Here is an 18,888-nt window from a genome sequence, read left to right as displayed (position 1 = left end):
TTAACTCCCTATAGGAAATACATGTAAAATAGGGGTCTTATTATCTATTTCCCATGTATTTCCTATAAATTGCGTTACATCATACCATCCAACCCGGAGAATTGGTGTTTTTTTGTTTCTTTAATATTCCTAGTATCATTCAACAGCCATAGCCACAACAGACACTTACTGTACACTTTGCTGCGAAGTATCTCACAACTCAACCTTGAATCTAAAGTCATATAGTGACTGGAGGAGCATCGCAGCTCCTCCTCCACTTTCTGGGCACTTCCAGTACATCCCCATCTGGCGCCCCTCTTTTCCTTCAAACCCGCTACTGTGAAGCTGCATGATCATTTGTTTTCAAACAAGATCATAATCGCGGCTCTGGCCACAACCTATCCTGAACTTTATCCTTTAGTAGCAAAGACATATCAGATACATCCGTAGCCTATTTGACACATTTTTTTAGGGACACATGAGTCTCATAGACTTGTGCAGAGAGACTGACTTTTGCACCACATAGCAGATACAGTCCGCTTTGGGTTGTCGGTTTTAGAGCCACATTATTATCATTATCAGCTGGGACTGCAGTGGACCATGCTTCTCCATCCTAAAGAATAGGCGATGCCTGGGGTCTTTTTCTAAAGAGAGACCAAACAAAAAAACTTGTTCAAAAAGGCTGATTGCTGGTTAGAATGACAGGCGATCTTTCTTCAAAGAGGGACACTGTACATAAACTGTGATATGGTTGCAAATCGGTCTCAGAAAAATCTGGTCTTTATGGGGGACCACCTGGGAAAGTGTCATTGAGACTAATTAGATATATCCACCTTTGCAACCAGTTTTTTGTTTTTTAAGTTTTTCTTTAATTCTATGATTGCATCTAAAATAAAATGAAGTAACTTTTGCAAACATTTGAATAAAACGACCCTCCAATGCCAGGGACAAAAATGCCTCCATTTGCAGTATTCTGTTGTGGATGCAACGGTTCCTGTGCCCTTCTACAGTCATCCACGACTACTGCAGAGCTCCTCCCACTGTGCATCAGTAGTCAGAGACACTTCCTGCTGCTGTCCAATTGGCCGATGCTTCTTGCAAGTGCAAAGCTGGCCAATAAGAGCAGCAGGTAGTGTCTTGGACTGCTGATAAACTACCAATGCACAGTGTGCCTCAGATAGAGAAGTGTTGCAGCTATCATAGAAGACTAAACAGGACTCCAGGAACCTGCGGATCTTCAACAGAATGACCAAACCAGAGAGTGAGTAAATTTTGTCCTGGGACTAGAAGGCCATTTAAACAATTTCCTACCATCTTGTGTGTATAGCTGCCATGAAGACCCCATTCATCTACATGATAGCAGACAACTGCAAACTGTGTATTCCAAGTCACCACTCATAATCCCTTCTACCTTATGTATACTTGACATGTTAGCAAGACGTACGTACCAGCATATCCAACAGACTGACTTGAGTGCCATATAATGTGGCACTTTGTGGACTTGGGGTTCCTTTGAGAAGGTGAGACATTTTCAACAATTATCTTAATCCTTACTATCAAATTATTATTTCCATTTATGCTCAAGACATGGGGAATTTGACAGAAATGTCATTTGTCAATGAAATGCAAACATTTTGTAGAGCAGTGATTCTCAACCGGAGTGCTGCGACACTCCAGCGGTCCATATGGCAGCAATAAAATTGTACATACATCTAACAGACGTGTCGTACTCACAGCATACATCCCACACTCTGTCCAAACTCCTTCACTGGCTCTCTCACCTGCTCCGCACTTACGGGAGTCACATGGATGCTACACCCTCTTTGTTGCCCAATGTATATTTATCTCTTGTGCTTCATAGATGTCCTTCAGAAGACCAATTCAGAGGGTGGCCATGGGCCTTGCCAGGGTGACATCAGCAGCAGAACCAGTTGCCCTGACTAAAGGCGCAGCTCTGGCTGGAGAACATAATGATTACATGTGAGAGGGCCAAGAGATGGCAAGGAATGGGCAGTGCCAGGACCAATGGGAATAATACCCCGTGTCAACTGTACCAACTATGATCAATGACTTACATATACTGGTGTGGGGGTTGGAGTCTAAATCAAATGTGGGGCTGAAGTGCGGGTGGACATCTGGGGTCTTCATTTTACGAATTCATACGAATTCTGTTGTGGAAAGGCACATATTACACATCTGGATTTGCTGCAGATCCAATGGAAATTTCCTCCTTGTCTGAACTCAGCCTAAATTAATAGGGGTTCCCCGAGAATTTTTTTTTCCCCCTAAGTGCTAAGCAGGTTGGGAACCTCTGAGGATGAAAAAATGTCTCATTGTACTTTCTAAAGACTGGAGGAGTGGGGAAAGTGATCTCACTGTGCAGGTTGATATGGTACTTATACTAGTCACGAGTGCTGCCGCCGCATAGGGAGCCCATCACCAGTCCCTCAGGGCCTGTCCTGTCTGGAGACACAGCCGAGGGGAGAGGGTAGGCCTGGGGGAATCCTGTCAGGCAGTGCAGAGCAGTGTCCGGCGCAAGGCCCTGTGCTGAGAGGGGGCAGGGCCTGGCGCGTGACAGCCGGCAGTGAGAGAGGAGGCAGAGCTGAGGGCTGCTCACCTGGCGTGGTGCTGGTCAGGGAGCAGCCTAGCAGCAGTCAGAGACATTGGAGGTCCATGGCAGGAAAAGGGGAGGAGGAAAAGAGGCTGGCGTCAGCTATGTTGGGAGTGCAGGCCCGGCATCATTCCATTAGGTTAGAAAGAAGCCACAAAAGAGATTTGGCAGTCTGGTTCACTTTCTTGGAAATGTATAGTAGTGACAGAGGAGGTTGTGAGAATGTTGATTTGGAAGTTGTTTACAGATGCGGCAGGAAGCACAGGTTTTGGCTAAATGGCCCGAAATGTGGAAGGAGTCGGGTCTCGTTTGGAGCTTGGAGTTATTGGAGCTGTTTTCAATAGTCGTGGCAGTTGCACTTTGGGGCGGTTTCTTTTAGTGGGAGCAGTTCAGGATGGTTGGCGCAGGGAGCAGAAGAGGATGGGATGGACTACCCAGTTCAGCTTTGGAACATGGCAAGCAAGCAGTCGGGCACCTCAGTGAAGGGTCACTGGCTTGGGGTATCAGGGCGGCTTTCATAGCTGCTTGGTGGGAATGGAAGGTACGGCTAGTGCAGCGTTGGGCTGATAGTACGGAGGAGGATCAAGTGGGGGTGTTATTGAGTGGGTTGGGTGAAGTGTTTATTTAATTTTTTTAAAATTCTAGTTAGGACAGGTGAACCAATTTATGTCGGGTGTAGCTTTTGGATGCAACTTAAGAGGGGTGATGATCATTACAAGGAACTTCGTAGTGAGGCAAGCTTTGGGGTTTTTTTTAGGATGGGGAAAGGAAGGCGGGAGGCATGTAGGCCAATTTCGTTCAACTTGCTGCAGAATATTGGGGGTGGTGATAGAAACTGTTTGTGAGGATAAGTTTGAAAGGTTATTGTTTAGGACAGCGCTCTCATTGGTCTTTTTGGGGCTCTAAGGGTAAGGGAGTTGGTATCACTCAGCAGAAGAAAAGGGGGAGGATTGTCAGCTGAGGATATTAGAATGGTTGAGGGTAGGTTGAAAATTTCCTGTGGCGCTCCAAGACAGATAAAAGGGGTAAAGGACAGAAGATAGTCATGTGAGGAGTTCGGGGAGCGGACATGTGCCCATTGCAGTCTTGGGGTGAGTATCTAACTGTTTCAAGAGTGGAAACTGTGTCTTTTTTGAGGCATGAGGATGTTTTTTTTATCAAGGTCCAGTTTAGCATGGGTTTTATGAAAGTGTTGGAAAAGGTAGGCTTGGACAGTTTGCAGTGTGGGACACATTAGTTCAGAGTGGGGGCAGCCACGGAGGTGATTACACGAGGAATTGGATGGGGAGGCGGTAGAGAAGGTAGGTGGGAATTGGACTGATACAAATTTTACATCAGACTGCAGTTACGGTAGAAGGGAATATGGTTGTCAATTGAATTTCGATAGGAGTACGACGGTGATTCGGTGGATCGAGGTAAGGGTAATGTCGTGGTGTGAAGTATTGCCGGAGGGTAACTATTGGAGAGATGATGGACTTCATCTAAAGGCTGTTGAGCAGATTTGTGGTTATTGGCAGTGCAAGAGGGATTGATTGTGCCTTGTTCTGTGGAGTGAGGCATAGGCTTGAGGGGTCAAGCCGTGCTGAATGTGGCAGGTAAGGGGGTCCTTGGAGTCAGCACAAAAGTGGGGTGGGAGGAGGCAGGGGCTGGATAGCTAGCTTCTCCCCTTTGATTGATCATTAGGTGAGTCTGTTGCCTCTTTGCTTTGACAGGCCGGAGTCCCTGCAAAGATGATTGGAGTGGCTAGCCTGGGTATGGCTAGCGATCCTCGGTGTCGAGAGTTGGCGAATAGAGGCTAGTTGGTGAGTTGGACCTCCTGAGTCGGTTGGCTTCTGGCGGGAGGCGTGGTTTGGGAAATAGGGTCTCCCGAGTCGGTTGGTGTGCGGCGGGAGGCATTAGAAATATTTCCCTGGTTGGTGAGGCGACAGAAATAATCGGGGATCCAAGAAGCTTCTTTTCTCTGGGGATTGGGAATGTTATGATATGTTTGAGATTTAATGTTATGTTCTTTGTAATGTGTGATTGTTCTCAGCAAGAGAAACCACGTAATCTTGTAGATATGATACCTTTTAATGGCTAACAAAAATACATGATGTAATAATAGCGAGCTTGCGAACCAACGCAGGGTTCTTCTTCAGGCTTAATGGATTGGATCTGAAGAGGCATGGATATTTATACACAGTTATAACATACATACTTATGACAAGGCACAGATATGGATGTGATTGGTTCGCACTTAAAAGGAATTCTGCAACAGCAAAAAAACTTTTTTTGTCTAGGCACTGATACCGGATTGAAAGTTTTATGGTCCCTAAATTACTGTTGGGGGGGGGGGTCATCAGGCCAGGAATGCTACAAGAGGTACACTGACATTTTTAGCTGATAAGGGAGTGATGATTTTTAAACACTGATAAGGGGGTGAAAGTTTATGGTCCCTGAATTACTGTTGATGGGGTTCTTATCTGTATAATGTCTTACACCTCCCATTCACGCATAAATCCAGGGGAATAATCTAACCCCGTATTCAGCGTGTCAAAGGTTTTTATCAATTTATATTCCCAAATTCTTCTGTGGTTTTGTGACTTGAAACCACCCTTCAATATCAAAACTCTCATATCTCCTATGTTATGTCCATGGTTAGAGAAGAGCTTGGCCACAGGCAATTCTCTTTTTCTGTGTTTAATCGTGTGGCGATGAGATCTCATCCTTGCTTTCAGTTTTTGTCCTGTATCTCCAACATAGAGACCCCCAACAGGACATTTACTGCACATGATCAGGTACACAACATTGGACGAGGAACATGTGAATGTCCCTGGGATCTTATAGTACTGCTGTGTGTTGGGGATCCGTATCCTGTCCGCAGTCAGTATATGTGAGCAGGTCTTGCAGCTCCTTACATTACAGGGATAGGTTCCTTTTTGTGTGTCAGAGGGCAATGCACTCCTGATTATAAAGTTCCTCAAGTTAGGAGGTTGCCTGTAACACAGAAGCGGAGGGTCCGGGAATATGTTTTTTAAATGGTCATCCTTGTGTAGGGTATGGTGGAGTTTCTTTGTGGTTTTCCTTAGTACCTCCAGCTGAGGATTGTAGGTCACTACTAGAGGCACACGATTGTTTCCTTCCTTCTTTGTGTATTGGAGTAGTTGATTTCTGGGTATCCTAGTGGCTCTGGTGATTTGGTCATCAATTGAGGTGGGATGGTAGCCCTGATTTATAAATGTCCTTTTAAGATGGTACAAATGTTCCTCTCTGTCTGTTGGGTTGGAGCAGATCCGGTTATACCTGATGGCCTGGCTATAGACAATGGACTTTTTGATGTGTTTAGGATGGAAACTGTCCCATCTGAGGTATATAGGCCGATCAATCGGTTTTCGGTACAGGGATGTCTGTATTGAGTTGTTTAAAATCTTTATGGTGGTGTCCAAAAAGTTGATTTCTGTATGCGAGTAGCTTAATGTGAGGTTTATGGTGGGGTGGAATGCATTGAATCTTTCATGGAATTTTATTAGTTCTTGTTCGGTGTTGGTCCAGATGATCATGATGTCATCAATGTAGCGGAAGTAAGCCAATGGTTTGCTGGGGCAGGAGGCCAGAAAGTCACTCTCCAGTTTTGCCATAAAAAGGTTGGCATATTGTGGTGCCATTTTACTGCCCATGGCAGTCCCCATGAGTTGCAGGAATATCTCTTTGCCAAAGGAGAAATAATTGTGTGTGAGAATGAATCTTGTGAGTTGTAGCACTGCATCAGAGGCGACCCCATTGACCTCAAGGTGCGCCTGGCAGGCTGTCAGTCCATCCTCGTGTGGAATGTTGGAATACAAGGATTCCACATCCATAGTGGCCAGGATGGCCAATGGCGCCATCTGGAACGAACTCCACTTTTAGCTGATTTTCTGCTAAATGTACATCTGCGTTCTGCCTCCCGCCATTTACGAGGAAACACTTCCGCATAAGCTCAGATCATGCATCTACTAAGGATGCCGATCATTCCATTTTGTGCTAACTCCCCAGAATACCATATAGTCTTAGCCATAGTGTTCTTACTCCTCTCAAAAAGAAGTCCCAATCTAGGTAAAAATACAAATCATTCCATGGTCAGAACCAAAACCTATTGATGTCTTTGGTAATACTAGAGTTCTTGCACATAAGGTGAAGATTTTAGAACAATAGTTCCAAGAACCCGTGCCTAGTAGTGTACAGGCGGTGGATGCTAGCTGGATTGAGCATTAAAGCCAAACTTTGAAATCCATAGTCCAATGGCTGTATACAGAATTATCAACCACGCTCCTGCTCAATGGAAATACGTTGTTCAGCTGAAGTTTTAGAACTTTCACTATGGCAAAACTCTGACCTAAGTTTCATCTTGCCAAAAGCTTCTGTACACACAGGCCAAACAGTCTATGCAAAAAATTGCCCTTTTCTCTCGTACAAGACGCCCCTACAAGATGGAATGCCAGCAGGTCAGCTTTGTGAATTGAATAAACACTAGACATGGAGTTGTAGAAAATTTTCTTCCAGTTTCAAAGTTGAAAAACCCAAAGTTGATAGGATAAAGGCGAGAGACATTAGAAAACTGTGCAGACCCTTTTGAAGAGAGCACAGGGCCATTTACATGGGACAATTATCGCTCAAAATTCGTTAAAATGAGCGCTGATTGTCCTGTGTAAATGCAAAATAAATCGTTTACTATTTGTTCACTTCTCGCTATTGCTGCCTTTCACTCAGGGCCGGGGTGGAACTAAAAAGCAGCCCAGGCACACAAATCGCACCCACCCCCCAAGAATTAGCTTTATTGAGTCAGGGACAAGAAAGATCAACCAATAATGGCTCCATACCATGGCCATATATTGGTCAGATATGAGGTCTACGACGGCGCTCTGCAGAGGGTTATTACCCTGCTGAGTATTCAAGAGAATACAGCAGTGATCCGATGAGGTCACCCATAGAATATATAACAATCAGAGGACCTGTCACCTCTCCGGACGTGTATTAGTAAATACTTGTACCCCCCATGAAATAAAGGTTCCTTCGCAACAGCACTGTGGGCGGCAGCCCCTAAGGCAAGAGTGGGGCTTGTTGAAGTCTACAAAGACCATTAAAGAGGGGTTTACTGATCCAAACCATGAGTATCATAGGTCGCTAATGCTCCGAGTTCGGAAAAGTGAACCCCGCGGTCAGGCTGGTACACATATCCGTATTACAGACGCAGGACTGTGGCCCTAAAATGCTTGTCGGAAACTGGCCTAATGAAGGTTGTTGAGGGGCACGCGGGGAGGGGGGGGCACAAAGAGTGGAAGAGGTGCGACAGAGATGTTTGCTGAGGTATGCTGCTGGCCCCACTGATTGGAGGATATGACAGGTCATCTTTAACCCTTTCATGACCAATGGTCATTGATGCTCCTGCGTCCAGGTCACATTCTGCAATTCTGAGATTTCCCAGTTTCAAAACGTTTTTGAACTTTTTTGTAAATTTTGCAAGGGGATGTTTTCACGTTAATTTTATTTTGTTTATTTTGTTAATAAGTACGATTACGGCGACTCCAAATTTATATCACTATTTTATGTAGTACAACTTAGGCTGCTTACACACTGGCGAGAAAATCGCACGAAATTTGTGTGTTGTGAGACGCAGAAATCTGGCACATATATGAAACATATTCTTTTGAATGGGTTCATACATATTAGCGATGGCACCACATATTAGCGATTTGTGCATGGCACCACGATGCAATGCTATGCTGGACACACGTTGCTACTTGTCCCATCTAACTGCGAGATTTCCCATTGCTTTTAATGGGAGAACTCCACAATTCTCTTCATCCCTGGAGTGAAGCTAGAATGTCTTCACATGAAAACGCCTCGCATCCACAGGGCTTTCACATGGTGGCAAGTGTGATATCAGGCTGTGAATCATAGCCCAACAGCGCGCTCGCCAGTGTGAAGGAGCCCTTAACCCCTTAGTGACCACCCATATGTGTTTTCACGTCCTGAGTATCTACAGGGCTTTAATCTACAGGGCCATAAAAACACGCTCGCTCTGTAGACTAAAGCTGCAGGGTCTGTGTGTGTGACAACTCTAGGTTCTCGGCTACTGGAGGTAGCGGATAGCCTGGAGCTGTCATGGGGGGGCCGGGGTGAGTAACCCCCGGTAACATGATTGGCGTTATCCAATGATTAACAACAATCACATAAAAGTTTTTAAAAACTTAAATGACGGTAAAGTTTAATCTCCCCTCACAGATCGGATCAGTAAGGGATGCTAAAACTACTCACCACCAGTCTCCGCAATGTTCTGCACTACTCTGGTCCTACAAGGACCTGCCGCCACCTCCTGCGCATGCGCACCAGATGGTCAAAATGTCAGGCGCATGCGCGAAAGGCCAGAAGGCCCAGGAAAGTTTTCATAGTCCTGGCTGTCAAACATAGCTGAGAGCAGAGCAGGGGGATGTCATCGGGGGTCGTGGTATGCAGTCCCCGGTCACATGATCACTGTTATCCAACAGGTAAAAAAAAAGTTTAAAGAAAAGTTTAAAAAGTGAGAGTTTCATCACCTCACAGATATGATGATATAACTTACCTGAGGTCCCCAGATTTGTCCCCCGACTGGATATTTATTCACGGACCTTTATCCGGCTCCGAAACTGTGAATTGCCCGGGAAATTTAAAACCTCCCTGCTCCTGGCTACCCAAGGTAGCCAAGACCCTGGAGGTGTCACGGGGGCTGCAGTATGCATTCCCTGGTCACAAGATCGCCATTATCCATTGGATACTAGTTTTTTTAAATTCACCATATGCCCATCCCAAACAGTTCTCTATAATTACCCCTCAAGGAGGGGATGGGGGGATTCTTTTTAGGGAGTCAATTTTTTTCTGCACAAGTGTGCAATGGGGCCTGGAATTTATTCAGTTGTGCTCTGAAATCCAATGGGTGTTCCCTCCATTATAGGCCGAGCCATGTGTCCTGTAAGGAGATTGGAGCTACAATGGAGGTATTGCTGAACACAGAAGAACTAGCGCTATAAAGTTTGGGGAGCGTCTCACCAGTTTTCCCTGCTTGAAACAAAGGAAACTTATTTATGAAAAAAATTAAATGTTATCAATTTTTCTCATGTTTTAGTATAATTTTTGCAAAAAACTGTGGGCCACGATGGGTATGTTTCTGAACACGGTACAAACAGGGGGATCCAATTTGGGGTGAATGTCTTCATTCATATGTGTGCTGACACAGTTGCCAAAAAAAAACTAAAATCCTAATTTTTTTTTTCTTCTGCTTTGCTTAGATTCATAAAAAAACTGTGAGGTCAAAATACGCAGTAGACCCCTAGATTAATCCGTTAAGAGGTATAGTTTTTAAAATGGGGTCATTTGTGGGAGTTCTCTATTGTTTTTGCAGCTCAATGGCTCTACAAGTGGGCAATGGGGACTAAATAACCTTCAAGCAAAATGTCCGGCTGCTCCTTTTGGTTTGGGCCCCGTTGTGCATAGAGATATAAGATTACGGCCACAATGGGTATGTTTCTGAACACAGGAAAAACAGGGTAATCCATTTTGGGGCATGCTGCGATTTTTTGTTCTCTCACCATCACATTAGTGAAAACATCGCAGATGGGAAGAAAACCATTGTAAATCATCGGTTTCATAATCTGCTTTATACATGTAGAGGTGAGGTAGATTCTTTTCAGTATACAAATAATTTCCATAGGCTTTAAAGTTTCTGAGAAAAGTACTTTTTCATGTATCACTTTTACTTTTCCTATTTGGAACATAAAAAATGGTTGTGCCAAATTGCATGTTTGTACGAGACAGGGAAGTTAAAGAATTACATTAGATAGATTACATGGGGGGGTGCCAATACTTTTGAAATTAGGATTGAATAATCGGTTTGTGACCGATTTACTTTTTCTATTTAGGACCTAAAGAATAGTCGTGCCAAATTTCATGTTTGTATGACACTGGGAAGTTAGAGAATTACATTAGGTACATTACATACGAGTGTCAATACTTTTGCAATTAGTATTGAATAATCGAGTTGTGACCCCCTTTAGTTTTATTATTTAGGACCAATAGAATGCTCCTGGCAAATGTCATGTATTTCAACATCGGGAAGTTAGAGAATTAAATTAGGTGCATTACATAGTGGTGCCAATACGTTTGCATTTGGCATTGCATAATCAAGCTGTGACCCATTTACTTTTCGTGTGTGTGTGTGTGTGTAAGACCGGGAAATTAGAGAATTACATTAGGTATATTACATAGGGGTACAATTTTGCAATTAGCATTGAGTAATCGAGTGGTGATCCCTTTACTTCTCCTATTTAGGACCTAAAGAATGCTTCTGCCAAGTTACAGAATTAAATTAGGTACATTACGTAGGAGCGCCAATACTTTTGCATTTAGAATTGAATAATCAAGTTGTTACCTTTTTACGTTTCCGATTTAGGTCCTAAAGAATGGTCTTGCTTCATGTTTGTACGACACCCAGAAGTTTGGGAATTAGCTTAGGGGCATTATATGGGGGTGCCAATACTTTTGCAACTGGCATTGAATAATCAAGTTGTGACCCATTTACTTTTCTAATTTAGAACATAAAGAATAGTCGTGCCAAATTTCATGTTTATACGAGACAGGGAAGTTAAAGAATTACATTAGGTACATTACATAGGGGTACCAATACTTATGCAATTAGCATTGCATAATCAAGTTGTGACCCCTTTACTTTTCCTATGTAGGACCTTAAAAATGGTCTTGCCAAGTGTCATGTTTGCACGAAACCGGGAAGTTAGAGAATTCGATTAAGTGCATTACATAGACATGCCAATACTATTGCAATTAACATTGAATAATCGAGTTGTGACACCTTTGCTTTTCCTATTTAGAATCTAAAGAATGCTTTTGCCTAATATCATGTTTGTATGACAGCGGGAAATTAGAAAATTAGATTAGGTGTATTACAAAGGGGTGCTAATACTTTTGCAATTAGCATTGAATAATCGATTTGTGATCCATTTACTTTTCCTATTTAGGACCTAAAGAATGGTGGTGCCAAATTTCATGTTTGTACGACACCAGAAAGTTAGACAATTAGATTAGGTACATTACATAAGGGTGCCAAGATTTTTGCAATTAGCATTGAATTATCGAGTTGCGACCCATTTACGTTTCTAATTTAGAACAAAGAATGCTGCTGCCAAATGTCTTGTGTGTAGGACACTGGGAAGTTAGAGAATTACATTTCATACATTACACAGGGGTGTCAATACTTTTGCAATTAGCATTGAATAATTCATTTGGATTTATAAAGTCTACACACCCCTGTTAAAATCATTTCAGATTTATTTCTACCTTCACTGTGACCCGTTATCTGTAAAATTCCACTGAAAAACAAAAAATCATTTAGGGTGCCTGCACACGAGCAGAATTTCAAGCGCGTGATTTTAGGCACATAATCCGCCCCAGACCGCAGCCAATATACTCCTATGAGGATCCGCAGTTGTCCCCAGACGGACGGATGTGTATCGCGTTTTTTCACGCGCGTGAAAAAATCTGCGACCTGTTCTAATTTTGGTCGGATCATGCGCGTGAAGCCTCCAATACAAGTGAATGGGTGCGTTTTTTCACGCAGTACATCCGCAGTGCAGCTGCAGATGGAGTCACTGGTTGCTATGACTACAGGAAATAGGCATGGTAGGAGGCGTCCCAACACACAGCACAGAGCTTCACAGGCACATTTCAACTGCAGATCTGTCCTTTCAGTCCCCTCATCTACCAGAGAGCAGCCAGCAGACACCAGCCTGCCACAAGCCATAATGATCGACATGGGGAAACTTGTGGCAATCATGCAGGACTTCCCCAGCCTATGGGACAGTAACTCCCCAGAATACCTCGACAAGAACAGAAAGGAACAATCCTGACGTCTACTGTCCGCGCAGGTTTATGGGGATGCGTGGACGAACGCAGTAGAAGCAGAACAGAAGAACTTGCGTGAGTATTATTCGCTATTGCGTCAAATGTACTTTTTTTTTCATTTTAACCCCTTAGTGGCCAAGCTGTTTTACTTTTGTTTTTATTGTGCTTTTTTTCGTCCCCACTTTTAACCCCTTAGTGACGGAGCTTTTTTGCTTTTTTCCTTTTTTTCCCCCTACTCCCTAAAAAATCGTAGTTCCTTTATTTATCCATCGACGTCGCTGTATAAGGGCTTGTTATTTTTTTGCGGGACGAGTTGTATTTTGCAATGGCACTATTTATTGTACCATATAATTTACTGAAAAACCTTTAAAAATTGTAATCGGAGAGAAAAAAAAAGACTTTCCACCATCTTTCGGTGCGTCCTGTTTCTGCAGCGCGCAAAGTGCAACAAAAATGACCCAATATTTTTATTCTATGGGTCAGTACGATTACTACGTTACCACACTTATATAGTATTTTTATAGTACGTCCGAAAAAAAGTTACATGGATCAACCATGCCCACAAAGACATCTGCTCACCGGGTGAAAGCATGTTGCCAGAATAATTTAACGGTGCTCACACAAGCAAGAGGGACAGAACGGAGTCTGGGTGTTGGTTTTTAAGCTGTTTTCCAGGGAATGGGCAGTTCTCTAGGGGTTTGGTTTATAATAAGGGTGTCTTCCGGATTTTTCTGCACGTTTTTTTCCGCAACACATCCGCGTATATCCGCGCGTGATTTTTCACGCATCCGCACCTATCCGCAAGCACATTTAGGTACCATACGCGCGTGAAAATCCGCTAGTGGAATCCGGAACGCTCGTGTGCAGGCGGCCTTAGGGTGAAATAAAAAACTAACTAAAATAATGTGGTTGCATAAATATACACAACCTAAAACTAATACTTTGTTATGTACCCTTTCACTTTAGGACAGCAGTCTTTGGGTAGGTGTCTATCCGTGTGGTACATGTTGACTTGGCAATCTAATGCCCGATTTTCTCTTCAAAAATGATCCAAAGCTGTTAAATTGTGAGAATATCTTGTGTGTAGCGCCCTCTTCAGGTCAACCAACAGATCCTAAGTGGGATTCAGGTCAGGGCTCTGCCTGAGCCATTCCAAAATTTTAATCTTTTTCTGATGAATCCATTTTTTGGTGATTTGTCGGTCTGCTTTGGGTCATTGTCGTGCCGAAAAGTGACATTCCTCTTTGTCTTCAGCTTTTTAGCTGAAGCCTTAAAGTTTTGTGCCAAAGTGGACTGATATTTGGAACTCTTCATAATTCCCTCCACCTTGACTAAAGCGCAAGTTCCAGCAGCAGAAAAACAGCCCCCCCCCCCCCTCCCCCACACATAATGCTGCCTCCATCATCTTACTGTAGGTCTGGTGGTCTTCTGGTGAGGCGCAGTGTTGGCTTTGTGCCAAACTTACCTTTTGGGATTCTGGCCAAAAAGTTCTCCCTCAGTCTCATAAGATATTCTCCTGCAGACTTTTGCAAGACTTGATGTAGGTTTTTGGCAAAATATAGCCAGGCTTGGATGTTCTTGTTAGAAAAAGCTTCTGTCTGGCCTCCCTCCACAGCTTGGACAGATGAAGAATACGGGCATTAGGGGTCACATGCAATACACAATCGGTACTAATCAGAGACTCCTGCAGCTCCTTTACTGTTGCTGTCGGCCTCTTGGCAGCCTCCTGGACCAGTTTTCTTTTGGTCTTTTCATCACTTTCTGAAGGATCTCCAGTTTTCGGTAATGTCACTGTTGTGTCAAATGTAATTCACTTCTTGATGAGGTCTTCACGGTGTTCCATGGTATATGTAATGCCTTGGAGAGGTCTTGGTCTCCTTCTGACGGACATCTTCTAACAATCAGATCCCGTTGATGTGCTGTAAGATCTTTACCGACCAACTAAGAAAAACCTCCTAGAAGAGCCGAACCTCATATGGGGTAAATCAAAATCCCTGTAAATAATGGCAGTGGAATACTGACTATTATTTGACATGAGTTTAACCCTTTCTAATCCACTGTCTGACATCTGAAGACATTCAGATTGAAGCCTGTACAGCTCCAATGTCAGAAGAGGTTCGGCAGGGTATTATTTCTGTATACTACTGGCCGCGCTGTTGTTGGGAGCCTCTCCAGCATGTCCCATACCGCGGTACTGGCTCTAGCCAGCAGATGGCGCCATTGTATAATGGCAGAAAGAGAAAAAAACCCTAGGAAACCCTGAATCTAAAATTGGATTGCAAAGTGTCAAATGTGATTGGCTAATTCACAACCACTTGCCCAAAGATTAGTCACACTTATTTTTCCACTGTAATTGATTTTAGTTTGTTTTCCAAGGGAACGGTCATACCGAAGGTAAAAAAAAAACCTGATGAATCATTTCAGATGTACTTCTGTTGAAATGTAAATACATTCAAGGAGAATATTTGTAAGGTGAGGAGTGTCAGTATAAGTACAGTAGATTTCCATCCATTAGAGCGTGATTCCCAATCTGGTTACCTTAAAGGGGTTGTCTCGAGGAAGCAGTGAATTTTTTTTTTTTGCCCAGTCCCCCTAATTAAGCAAACATTACTAAGCCCCCCTGTAAATGACTTTCCTAGCCGGTTTCTACTTACCGTTCCAGCAACTTATAAAAATTTTCCCAAGATGGCTGCCGGCTCTTTTCCCGTCGCTTGCTGTAGCCCGACGTGCGCGCTCCCGAGACGCTGCCAGCTGTGTCTCCATGGCAACCAGACGCCCCGCAGCCGCCGAGCGGACCCCTGGAGTGAACACGGCCGACCAGTCACCCACCGCCAGGCAGAAGGTAACCCCCCCCCCATCACAGCGGCAGCCCCCCCGGCCCAGCACTAGTTCCCCCGGCCTAGCGACAGCCCCCCCCCCCCCCCGGCCCAGCGCTAGTTCCCCCGGCCTAGCGACAGCCCCCCCATCGCAGCGGCAGCCCCCCCCCCCCCCCCCCCCCCCCGGCCCATCACTTACCAGGACGGCAGGACAGCTGGGCGGCTTCTCCGGACAGCTGGGCGGCTCTGCACCTTCCTCTAACAGAGGATGATACAGAATGGCCGCTCCACCGCGCTCCCGAGCAGTGACAGCTCATCTGCGCATGCGCAGAAGAGCTGTAGCGGGGAGCACACTGAAGCAGCTCGTGCTGAAAGGAGAAGACCGGACTGCGCAAGCGCGTCTAAAAAAGCAAGCTGCCAGCGAATTTAGACGGAACCATGGAGACGAGGACGCTAGCAACGGAGCAGGTAAGTGAATAACTTCTGTATGGCTCATATTTAATGCACGATGTATATTACAAAGTGCATTAATATGGCCATACAGAAGTGTATAGACCCACTTGCTGCCGCGGGACAACCCCTTTAATGCCATTCCTGCCTGGAAGCAGCTTGGTGTAGGGGCCAGTGCAGAAGTCTATCAGTCTTGGCCAGTGCTATAGTTTGGCTCCAATGTGCTTATTACTTTGCCTTCCCTATTGTATGCATGCTGCAGCATTCTAGAGAACGGCTTCTGAGGGCTCGTGGAAGCCATGGAGCCCTGGAAACCCCAACTTGGAAGCCCTGCATTAGAGAGACGAAATAAAGAGCAACACTTGAAACATAAAATTAAAATCTTTATTATTTCCAAAAATTATTTTTGGGGGACGAGCATATCTCAGTGCAGACTACATGGGAACGTCTTGGATATTCAGGTACAGGAAACAGCAGTATAATATACATTTTTTTCAGCTGGGGAAAAAAAATTGCATTTTTCTCAAGCGGTTACTAAAAAGGGGCTGCGGGGTGATTCTATATTTTTTTTAAATGCTCCTATGTCTATATATTGCTGTTCTCTAGTTCTTGGGGCACCCACTGATATTCTTTCGTTGACCTGCACCCGTCAAGAAGCTCGGCCCCACTACCCTAAATCTCAGACACAAGTGATGGTGCAATTCCAGCCATTACTTTAGCCAGGCAGTAATAAATCGGCACACATGGATGATTATTCGCATCAGCACTGGACACATTAGATGCTTTGAGATGGTATCAAAAGAACACCAGGGGGTGCCCTAATAAGGGTGCTTTTACACAGGACAATCTGTCAGGTAACAGATGCTAGACCGGTCGTCCTAGCATCACTGAGTGAATAGAGGTGAAGGAGGCTAGGGATCATTCCGACTCGCCCACCGCCATTTACAATACGCAGTCAGCCGTTCATAAGTGAATGACGGCCTGTTTACACGGAACAATACGCCGTTCACTTTTCTGCATGCAGAGAAGTGAATGACCTCTTCGTCGTTCAGTCGGTGGATGCATTTAGAGTGAATGGTGATCGCGGGAATCCGAACGTGACCGTCCTGGATTAAAGGACCTTAATATAACTAGGGAGGGGTATTTAAAAGATAAGAGCTAAAAATTGGTTCCAATTGAAAAAAAAAAAAAAAAAAGAAAACCGTATGCCGTAGATAAATGTAACAGACAAATGTAGTGTAATCATGGGGCAACTACCCCTTTTATTCAAGCTCCTCAATAAGTTACTAAACATAGTAGGGCACAATAACGTTACCGTTTTTCTAATCGTTAACAAGCAAAATAGGGTTTGCTAGGCGTCTGAGCAGACCTGTAGGTTAGCCTTCTGCTACAAGACAGCTGCCTTACAAAATGTTGTTCGCTGGTAATCCATTCTAAACTCCGCAGTTCGCTGACCTCGCCAGCACTTACATGGTTGCACAGAGTCTGTAGAGGCCCTTGTACATGGAACCATCATCGGGCAAACAAGTCAATATGAATGATAAGGAGGCTGGAATCGGCACACGTGACGGGGCAGAGCTACGCGATGATGCGTAGAAGGGGGTGGAGCCAGAACGCCGCTGCTGCCGGACAGACCCTTCTGCGCAAGCGCGTCTAATCGGGCGATTAGACGCTGAAGTTAGACGGAGCCATGGAGACGGGGACGCCAGCGCAGGGAAGGTAAGTGAATAACTTCTGTATGGCTCATATTTAATGCACGATGTATATTACAAAGTGCATTAATATGGCCATACAGAAGTGTATAACCCCACTTGCTGCCGCGAGACAACCCCTTTAAGAAGAGGAGCTACACTTTGTAAAGGCTTTAGCGGATCTTATATGGGGACTCCACATAGGACCTTCAAACTCCCTAATAGGACTAATGGGAAATAATGTAGAAGCTGCTGGACACCAAATATCAAACCACCCCATCCAGACATCCAACCAGGTATGAAGACGCTACAAGCTCAGAAAGATACAGGAAGTTGGTAAACTACATAATGGATGGGAAACCCCAATGACGCGTTCTTACAAACTCAACTGCTTAGTTTTATATATCTGGGGCTGAAGGAAATAAAACTAGAAGCTTATGGAAAAAAAGAAAGCTCGACTAATAGATGAAGACACTGAATAGAGCAAGTATTAGACAGTAGTAGTAGTAATAACGCAAAACAATACATGCAAGCCATTATAAACCGCTGCTGTGCTTTCGATGCATGGCTCTATTGCTTGTCTCACACACACAAAAAAATAATGTATTCACGAAAGCCAAGAGCCATTCAGCATAGCCCTGAGAATGTGTCAGAACTAGAGATGAGCGAGCATACTCGCTAAGGGCAATTACTCGAGCGAGCATTGCCCTTAGAGAGTACCTGCCCGCTCGAGACAGAATGTTCGGGTGCTTGCACGGGGGAGCGGTGAGTAGCGGCAGTCAGCAGGGAGAGAGATCTCCCCTCCGTTCCTCCCCGCATCTCCCCGCCCGCTGCCAGTACCCGAACCTTTTCTCTCGAGCGGGCAGGTACTTGCTAAGGGCAATGCTCGACCGAGTAATTGCCTTTAGCGAGTATACTCGCTCATCACTAGTCGGAACGTTTCTTCCAGCATGAAAGAACTTTGGATACAAGGTTGTGCTGTACAAACGTACTAATAGTATCAGTGTGTAAACTACAAAACAAGAGGACATCATGTCATTCTACAGAGCGCCAACACCCAGCAGAATATACAGTTATGTGTGATGGTGTGGGGGGGGGGCAAGGGGCGTCATTACAGTCATGAACGGAGGCGCCAAGTCAACGGCACTCTGTACATCGATCAGTGATTGAGTATGGGGGTAAGCAACTGATTACAATTGTTGCCCCCAATATAATTTGCATTTCTTGGCAGTACACCGCATTTACGTGGGAGACCAACAAAAGTTTTAACAGCCATGTAAAAGGGGTGATCAACAACAAACGAGCATTTGCTTGCTGGCTGATGACTGGCATAACACAGGGCAATGGATGCTCGTTCGGCGAATCATCAGCTCTTGTTCAAATTTTGTCAAAACCTTAAGAGGAATCGGTCACCTACTTACAGTCCTATGAGCCG

This window comes from Eleutherodactylus coqui, chromosome 7 (assembly GCF_035609145.1).
Source record: "Eleutherodactylus coqui strain aEleCoq1 chromosome 7, aEleCoq1.hap1, whole genome shotgun sequence".
Classification (NCBI taxonomy): Eukaryota; Metazoa; Chordata; class Amphibia; order Anura; family Eleutherodactylidae; genus Eleutherodactylus; species Eleutherodactylus coqui.
This window is presented reverse-complemented; position numbering follows the sequence as displayed.